This window comes from Cucurbita pepo, chromosome 11 (assembly GCF_057944985.1).
Source record: "Cucurbita pepo subsp. pepo isolate OVF chromosome 11, ASM5794498v1, whole genome shotgun sequence".
NCBI classification, from domain to species: Eukaryota; Viridiplantae; Streptophyta; class Magnoliopsida; order Cucurbitales; family Cucurbitaceae; genus Cucurbita; species Cucurbita pepo.
In genome coordinates, this window is record NC_141808.1 from 7,116,841 (window position 1) to 7,125,744 (window position 8,904).

An 8,904-nucleotide genomic window follows, 5' to 3' on the forward strand; every position below is an offset into this window, starting at 1 on the left:
TAATACTCTAGTACCATAGCAAGGAGACTTGAAGGATAATAGAAGGGTTAGGAATAATTCTTCTCCTAGAGCCTTGGTAATAGAAATTACAACCATTATGGAAATAATCACCATTCATGACCCTCGGAAGTGGGCTTGAGAATCTATTAAAAGGAACTAAAATCTACCACAAAACTCAACAACTTATCTATATTTAATCTCTCTTAGCCGAACCTTCCTCATTATAGTTGATTTTCTCATCATTTTCTATTTTTCGACAGTAGTGGCACTCTGTTTTAGTTTTGTTTAAATAGTTAAAATCTCCAACACCCATTTGAATGTTACCAAAAAAACTCACTTAATTTCCAGCGATAAAATTAACCAAAAAGATAGGTTCCCTGTGGAATCGATAATTTACTTATTACTTGCTACTTGTGATAGTGTATACTTGCACTTATTCTTGTGAATTTTACATCATTTTATTATATACATCCACAAGCGATCAAGTTTTTGGTGTCGTTGCCGGGGAACCTAATTTGGTTATTTTACTTGTTGTAGATTTTTGTGAGCTGGAGCCAACAAGAAGTCATAGTAAGCTGAGTTTTCCTACTGCTATATTCACTGCTGAAGAATTGAGTTTACTACTGCAGAATTCTGTGTATGAACTCACCTACGGGTTTGGAATTTATTTTGGATCCTGAAATAGAGAGAACATTTAGACGAAGGTTTAAGGAGAAAAAGAAAATGACAGAACAAAATATACAGCAAATAGCCCAACTAAATCGGCAGTTTGAAAATCCAGTGATGATGGCTAATCAAGAGAGAATTACTGCCAATGCCATTCATTTAGCAGATGACAGAGAAAGAGCGATCCGAGCATATGCACACCCAGCTGTGGAAGAGCTAAATCCATGCATCATTAGACCCGAAATACAAGCAACCACGTTTGAGCTAAAACCTGTGATGTTTCAAATGCTGCAAACCATTGGGCAATTTCATGGACTACCGTCGGAAGATCCTCACCTACACCTAAAGTCATTTTTGGGAGTTAGTGACTCATTTCGATTTCAAGGAGTGGATAAAGATGTGATTAGACTGAGATTATTCCCATATTCATTGAGGGATGGTGCTAAATCATGGCTGAATACCTTTGCACCGGGAATAATTGATTCGTGGAATAGTCTAGCAGAGAAATTGTTTATCAAGTAATTCCCACCCACGAGAAATGCACGATTCAGTAATGAGATTGTTGCTTTTCAACAGTTTGAAGATGAGACACTAAGTGAAGCTTGGGAGAGATTTAAGGAGATGCTTAGAAAGTGTCCTCACCATGGACTACCTCATTGTATACAAATGGAGACTTTCTACAATGGATTAAATATTGCTATTAAACAAGTAGTTGATGCTTCTGCCAATGGAGCTATTTTGTCAAAGACATACAATGAAGCATGTGAGATTTTAGAGAGAATAGCATCTAACAATTGTCAATGGGCCGATGTGAGAAGCAACCCAGGAAGGAAGACTCGAGAAGTACTTGAAGTTGATGCTTTGTCCTCTATCAATGCTCAACTAGCTTTGGTAACTAATATTTTACAAAATCTAGCGTTGGGGCAAGACTCCATGATCAAAGCACCAGTCCATACAGATGCTGTAATTAACCAAACAGCATCCGAATCTTGTGTATATTGTGGAGAGGAACACACCTTTGATCAATGTCCAAGCAATCCGGCCTCAATTTTCTATGTCGGGAATCAAGTTAGTCAAGGCAACCCGAAAAATAACCCCTTCTCAAATACTTATAATTCGGGGTGGAGAAATCATCCAAATTTCTCATGGAAGGGACAAGGCTCGTACAACCAACAAATGCCCCCTAAAGCAAATTACCCTCCGGGTTTTGGATTACAAAATCAATTGACATATGGTTCTCAACAAGCCACCACCCAAGGGGAAGGAACTAGCCAAGCTCAACACATACCGGGAACATCGCTTGAGAACCTAATAACGGAATATATGGCTAAAAATGATGCTGTGATACAAAGTCAACAAGCATAATTGCAAAATTTGGAAGTTCAAGTAGGTCAATTAGCAAATGAGTTACGAAATAGACCTCTTGGTAAGCTGCCAGCAGACACCGAAATGCCAAAAAGAGAGGGAAGGGAACAATGTCAAGCAATAGAGTTGAGAAGTGGGAAAGAAATACCCAGCAGAGGAGAAAAAAATTAAAGAACACGGTGATAGTCGCTCTCAAGAAACTGCTGATACACAGCAGAGAAAGGAGAAAGCCGTTGTGCAAGAAGAGCACAACAAAAATGATGCAGAAGCTGCTGTATAGAAAGAACACAGCAGAAATTATGCAGAAATTGTGAAGCCTCCTAAAACACAAACATCAGTCAGCAGTGGACAAGAAAGTAGAATATACACACCAACACCTCCTTTTCCTCAAAGAATAAAAAGAAAGAAGGAAGAAGCCCACTTTGAGAAGTTCATGGACATATTTAAGGAAATTCACATAAATATACCATTAATTGAAGCTTTGAAGCAAATGCCAAATTATGTAAAATTCTTGAAGGATGTGCTCACCAATAGAAGAAAGTTTGAAGAATTCAAGGTGGTATCATTGAATGAAGAGTGTAGTGCAATATTGAAAAACAAGATCCCGCTATATGAGAAAGACCCCGGTTCATTCACAATTCCAATATCAATAGGAGGGAAGAAGCTAGGTCGAGCATTATGTGATTTGGGATCAAGAATTAATCTAATGCCGCTGTCTATTTACAAAAAGTTAGGTATTGGTGAAGCTAGACCAACTACAGTCACTCTTCAACTAGCAGATCGATCTTTCACTTATCCCGAAGGAAAGATTGAGGACATCTTAATTCAAGTTGACAAATTCATATTTCTTACCGATTTTATCATTTTAGATTATGAAGCCGATCATGATGTTCCAATTCTTTTGGGGAGGCCATTTTTAAAGACCGGAAGAACATTAGTCGATGTCTACAAAGGAACCATCACGTTAAGAATGGGTGACCAAAAAGTTGAATTTAACATCAATGATAGCATGAAATATCCAGCAGTGACAGAAGAATGCTCAGCAGTGTATGAATTGACAGAATAACCAGCTACCGAGGAATGGGATGATGGGGAAAGCGGGCAGGAAGAAGACAACAGCTGGAATGATAGAATAGAACAGTTAGCAGTTTTAGGTGAATTCAGCGGAATTTTTGAGTCACTAGAATGTGAGGGAAGAAAGAGTTCACCGATGAGACCATCTATTGAGAAAGCGCCGCAGCTGGACTTGAAACCACTACCACCTAACCTTAAGTATGCTTATGTAGGTGACAAGAAGACACTACCCATCATCATCTCAGCGACACTATCCTCGACTCAAGAGGATATGCTCCTAGAAACATTGAAGAAGCACAAGGGGGCGATAGGTTGGACATTGGCGGATATAAAAGGAATTAGCCCTTCACTATGCATGCACAAAATACAATTGGAGGAAGGAAAAGTTAAGTCCATTGAGCAACAAAGACGATTAAATCCCATGCAAACAGCAATTGGAGGTTGTTAGAAAGGAGATTCTCAAATGGCTAGATGCTGGAATAATTTATCCAATTGCAAACAGCAGCTGAGTCAGTCCTATTCAATGTGTTCCGAAGAAAGGAGGGATAACAGTAATGGCAAATGAGAACAATGAGTTGATCTCCACTAGAATAGTGAATGGATGGAGAATTTGCATGGATTATAGAAGGCTAAACAAAGCGAAACGTAAGGATCATTTTCCCTTACCATTCATTGATCAAATGCTTGATAGGCTTGCTGGAAAGTCACATTATTACTTCTTGGATGGTTATTCGGGATACAATCAAATTACAATCAGTCCAGAAGATCAAGAGAAAACTACATTCACATGCCCATATGGAATTTTTGCCTTTAGACGAATGCCCTTTGGACTATGTAATGCTCCAGCGACATTTCAACGTTGCATGATGGCCATTTTTAGAGATATGGTAGAAACATTTATGGAGATATTCATGGATGATTTTTCGGTTTATGGAGAATCTTTTGAGACTTGTTTGTGCAATTTAGGGAAGGTTCTACAAAGATGTGAAGAGAAAAATCTTGTACTGAATTGGAAAAAATGTCATTTTATGGTCAATGAGGGAATAGTGTTAGGCCACAAGATCTCAAGAAGAGGAATAGAAGTTGATAGAGCCAAGATAGAAGCTATTGAAAGATTGAATCCACCTACGTCAGTTAAAGGTATAAGAAGCTTTTTGGGCCATGCAGGGTTTTATAGGAGGTTTATTAAAGATTTCTCCAAGATTGCAAAACCATTGTGTAGTTTGTTGGAGTCAAATAGAAAATTCGTTTTTGACAAACAATGCATGACTGCCTTCCAAGGATTAAAGACAGCGCTGACCACAGCTCCTATAATGTCAACACCCGATTGGAATTCACCATTTGAGTTGATGTGTGATGCTAGTGGCCATGCTGTGGGGGCAATGTTAGGACAGAAAAAGGGGAAGGTACTTCATCCTATCTATTATGCCAGCAAAACGTTTAATTAGGCTCAAGTGAATACAACCATTGAAAAAGAATTGTTGGCCATAGTATTCGCTGTTGAAAAGTTTAGAGCTTATTTATTTGGAGCGAAGGTGAAAGTGTACACTGACCACGCAGCAATCAAGCACCTAATGATGAAACCAAATGCCAAGCCAAGATTAATTAGATGGATTCTACTATTACAAGAGTTCGAGATAGAAATCGTGGACATGAAAGGAGCTAATAACTATGTAGTGGATCACTTATCTAGAATGGAGAACATGGAAGAAAAGGTCAATAGCAAAGAAATTGATGATGCATTTCCGGATGAACAGCTGCTTGGGATAAACAGTAGTAGCATAATGACAGCAACTCCATGGTATGCAGACAGCAAATTTTTTGGCTTGTGCCATCATACCCGAAGAGAAAAATTATCAACAAAGGAAGAGGTTTTCCATGAATCCAAAAGTTACATTTGGGATGAACCTTTTCTTTTTAAACAATGTGGAGACGGCATAATGAAAAGATGCATTTCAGACAATGAAATACCAACAATTCTTGAACAATGTCATGCATCTTCATATGGAGGTCATTTTGGAGGGCAAAGGACAGCAGCCAAGGTATTTCAATTGAGTTTCTATTGGCCAACAATTTTCAAAGATGCAAAAGAATTTTGCAAGTGTTGTGATCAATGTCAAAGGACGGGAAATATCAGTAAAAAAAATGAGCTACCCCTGAATTCAATTCTAGAAGTAGAACTTTTTGATGTATGGGGCATTGACTTTATGGGACCTTTTCCGCCATCTTATGGGAACTTATATATTCTAGTGGCTGTTGACTATGTGTCCAAGTGGGTGGAAGCAATAGCTTGTCCATCCAACGATGGGAAGACAATACTCAAGTTTTTAAAAAGAAACATATTCACTAGGTTTGGTGTCCCAAGAGCATTAATCAGCGATGAGGGAACGCACTTTGTGAACAGATTGATGAATAGTCTTTTAGAGAGATACAATGTAAAACATAGAGTAGCGACACCTTATCACCCACAAACCAATGGGCAAGCAGAGGTCTCCAACATAGAAATTAAAAGTATTTTGGAAAAGGTGGTACAACCCAACAGGAAAGATTGGTCGGTGAAATTTGATGATGCGATATGGGTACACAGGACCGTCTTCAAAACTCCTTTAGGAATGTCTCCTTACAAGCTAGTTTTTGGGAAGGCATGTCATCTAGCCCTGGAATTGGAACATAAAGCATTTTGGGCATTAAAGAAGTTAAATTTTGACTATACAACAGATGGAGACTTGAGGCGAATGCAACTAAATGAATTGGAAGAATTCAGGTACCTAGCCTACGAAAATGCTAAGATGTAAAAAGAAAAAACAAAAGTGTGGCATGACAACAAAATTAGGCCCAAAGAATTCTACAAAGGACAAAGAGTGTTACTATTCAACTCAAGGCTGAAGTTATTCCCTAGAAAATTAAAATCAAGATGGTATGGTCCGTTTATAGTTGAAGAAGTCACTCCCTACTGGGCAATAACGATAAAACATGGAGACGAAAGGAGACCTTTCACAATGAATGGACAGAGACTGAAGCCATTTTTGGGTTGAGAATTAAAAAGAGGCATTGCCTCTTTAAGCTTAAAAAACTGAAAAATAAAACATTTTGGAGCAAACGGGAGTTGACAAGAAACGGTAACAAGTAACAAACTCCCGGGAAGCCAAGTTAGTTTTTCTTCTCCTTTTATTTATGCATTTTTAATTGTTTTTAAATAGTTATCTTCACTTATCTTATAATGATAGTTTTTTAGATATTATTTTACATTTTTATCATGAATGACTCGCATGCCTCAAGAAGTAGCTATTTTTTTTTTTTTTTTTGTAGATGAATTAGGTGGATTCTGATGTGGTTAACAAGGCTAATTTCAAAGTAGTAAGGAGGTTAATTACATTTGGTACATACTAAGTTGTGATTAGTGTCAAAGTTATTCTTTTTCGGTGTATGCTGCCATGAAGTACTGCGTTCTTCCTCATTTGCATGAATTTGATCTAATTTGTGTGCGCTCTCTCACGAATTATATATCAAACAAAAAGATGGCATCAATTGATATCAAATAAGAAAAAGGGAAACTTTGGGAAAAAAAAATATATATTTACAGCAATCTGCTGCATTAAAAAAAAAAAATTTGGCAGCAGGTATTCATTGAATACAGCAAATTGTGTTAATAAAAAATAAATAAAAAATAAAAAATTACAGCAGCTTGCTGTTCTACCCAAAGTACTGCCTGCTGTCATTGACAGGAGACTCCTGTTAGAAAAAAAAAGAAAAAAAAAAAGAAAAAAGAATACAAACTGTGCTGTATACAACAGCCTATTTTCCTTTGGGGGAAAAAAAATAATAATAATAATTTAAAATTAAAAAAAAAAAAAAATTACTTCCCCAAGAAGTCATCCTTTGTGTTATATACAAACTACTTCCACAAGAGATAACAATTCACCTTCACACTTACAAGCAACCAAGGAAAAAAAAAATTTAACTTGCAACCGACAATCATGGCACCGAGAATAAGAGGGAAAAAATGGTGCGAGGGAAGGAAGAAGTGCAGCAAGATGAAGTGCAAGAAATAAATCAAGATCTCTTCCTAACGAGCACCGGTTCGAAACGAAAAGAAAAGCGTAAGAACAAAAGCGAGAACCTCCCAACACAAAAAGGAATATTCGCAAACGAGGAGGCGTACAACAGGTATGAACTCTTCAAGTCAAGAGTAGTGTTGGTGGAAAGAAGGTTCCCAGCATTTTACCCTACATTCTCGGAGTCCTTTCTTAACGCCATCAACGATCTAGGGTGGGAGATGTTCTGTCACAAAAGGGAACAAGCTATAGTACCGATAGTGAAGGAGTTTTACGCACATGTTGATCAAGTGGAAGGGTACACAACATTAGTAAGAGAAAAAATAGTTGATTGGAGCCCTAAAGCCATCAACCAACTGTTTCACCTACAATCTTTTGAGTATGCCACCTTCAACGAAATGGTGCTAGCTCCATCGGATGATCAACTTGAGATGGCCTTAAAGATGGTAGCCATAGAAGGAACACGGTGGCAACTCTCGAGGGGAGGAGCAAGGACGATAATAGCAGCAGACCTCAACCCCGAAGCGAAAGTTTGGGCTGCCTTCGTAAAAACCAACTTACTACGCACTACACATGATACTACATTGTTAGCTGACAGAGTTTTACTTGTGTATGCAATCATAATGAATTTGAGCATCGATGTGGGCAAGATTGTAGCGGATGAGATTGTCAAATGTGCAAGTAAGAAAATGGGCTGGCTGTTTTTTCCACAGTTGATAACCATGCTGTGCCTGGAGGCTGCAATCCCTTTTGATGAGGAAGAAGAAAGACTTGAGGCAAGGAATGTGATGGACTACATAGAAACCCATAGGGATGGCGCCAGCAGTGGCAAAAGAAGAGACAGCAGAGCAAGAGACGATATGGATCAACTGCTGAAACAACAAGAGGCTTTACTTAGCTGGTGTGAAAACAGTGAAGGGAGTTGTAAGGCGTATTGGTCTTATGTCAAAAAGAGGGATGAGGAAATACATAAAGCCTTAAGAACCAAGTCCAAAAATTCAGCATTCCCAAGTTTTCTAGACGAAATTTTTAAAGAGTGGAGCCGCAAAGAATCATCGCATGCGGTAGAGGAGGAAGAGAACACTTCCTCTAATGATGCCTAAAATCAAGGGAATTCTCTTACCACACTTTTTATAACCTTGCTGTCTGATTTACCTTGCTGTCTGATTTACCTTGCTGCCTGATTTAGAAGCATGCATCCTTATGTTGTGTTTGTTTTGTTGTATTGACTGCATATAATTTTGAATCATGCTGATGCATTCAACCTAGAAGCATGAAGTTCTAGAAAGGGTAATAGATCATGCATATTTTGTTTCATATGTAGTCATGATGTCTTGTGCAAGAACTAGGGATGTATTGTCAAATGCTTTATGGATAAATAAAACAGTAAAGGTGAGCGGTGTGTTTTTGAAAAAAAAAAAAAAGTTATCCTTATTGTTCAGGTGAGTTGCATCACAAATGTGGCCAGGCTGAAAACTACAGGATGCTAGCAAAAGACTCGAGCTAAGGGAGAATGAGTGTTAGCCTATATAGTCATCCCTTGAAGACTTGGGTGATTTGCACCACAAGTGGAGGCACCCAGAGAATAGGAGATGACTTGAAGGATTCTTGGGAGAAAAAAAAAATGTAGAAAGTTAATCAAATAAATTATGAAGCCAAGTCACAAAAGCAAAGGTAAAGACATAGTAATCATTTTAGAAGTGTTTTGGGGAATACGATAGTAGTCAGGAATGTGTTATTTTTT

The 8,904-nt window shown here is 38.0% G+C and overlaps 1 non-coding gene across 1 annotated transcript; it reads right to left on the minus strand.

Moving 5' to 3' along the window:
- Positions 1–1,211: 1,211 nt before the first annotated feature.
- Positions 1,212–1,316, minus strand: LOC147790193 (small nucleolar RNA R71). The gene has a single exon (XR_015423049.1). It is a non-coding gene; the product is annotated as a small nucleolar RNA R71 (small nucleolar RNA).
- Positions 1,317–8,904: the final 7,588 nt, after the last annotated feature.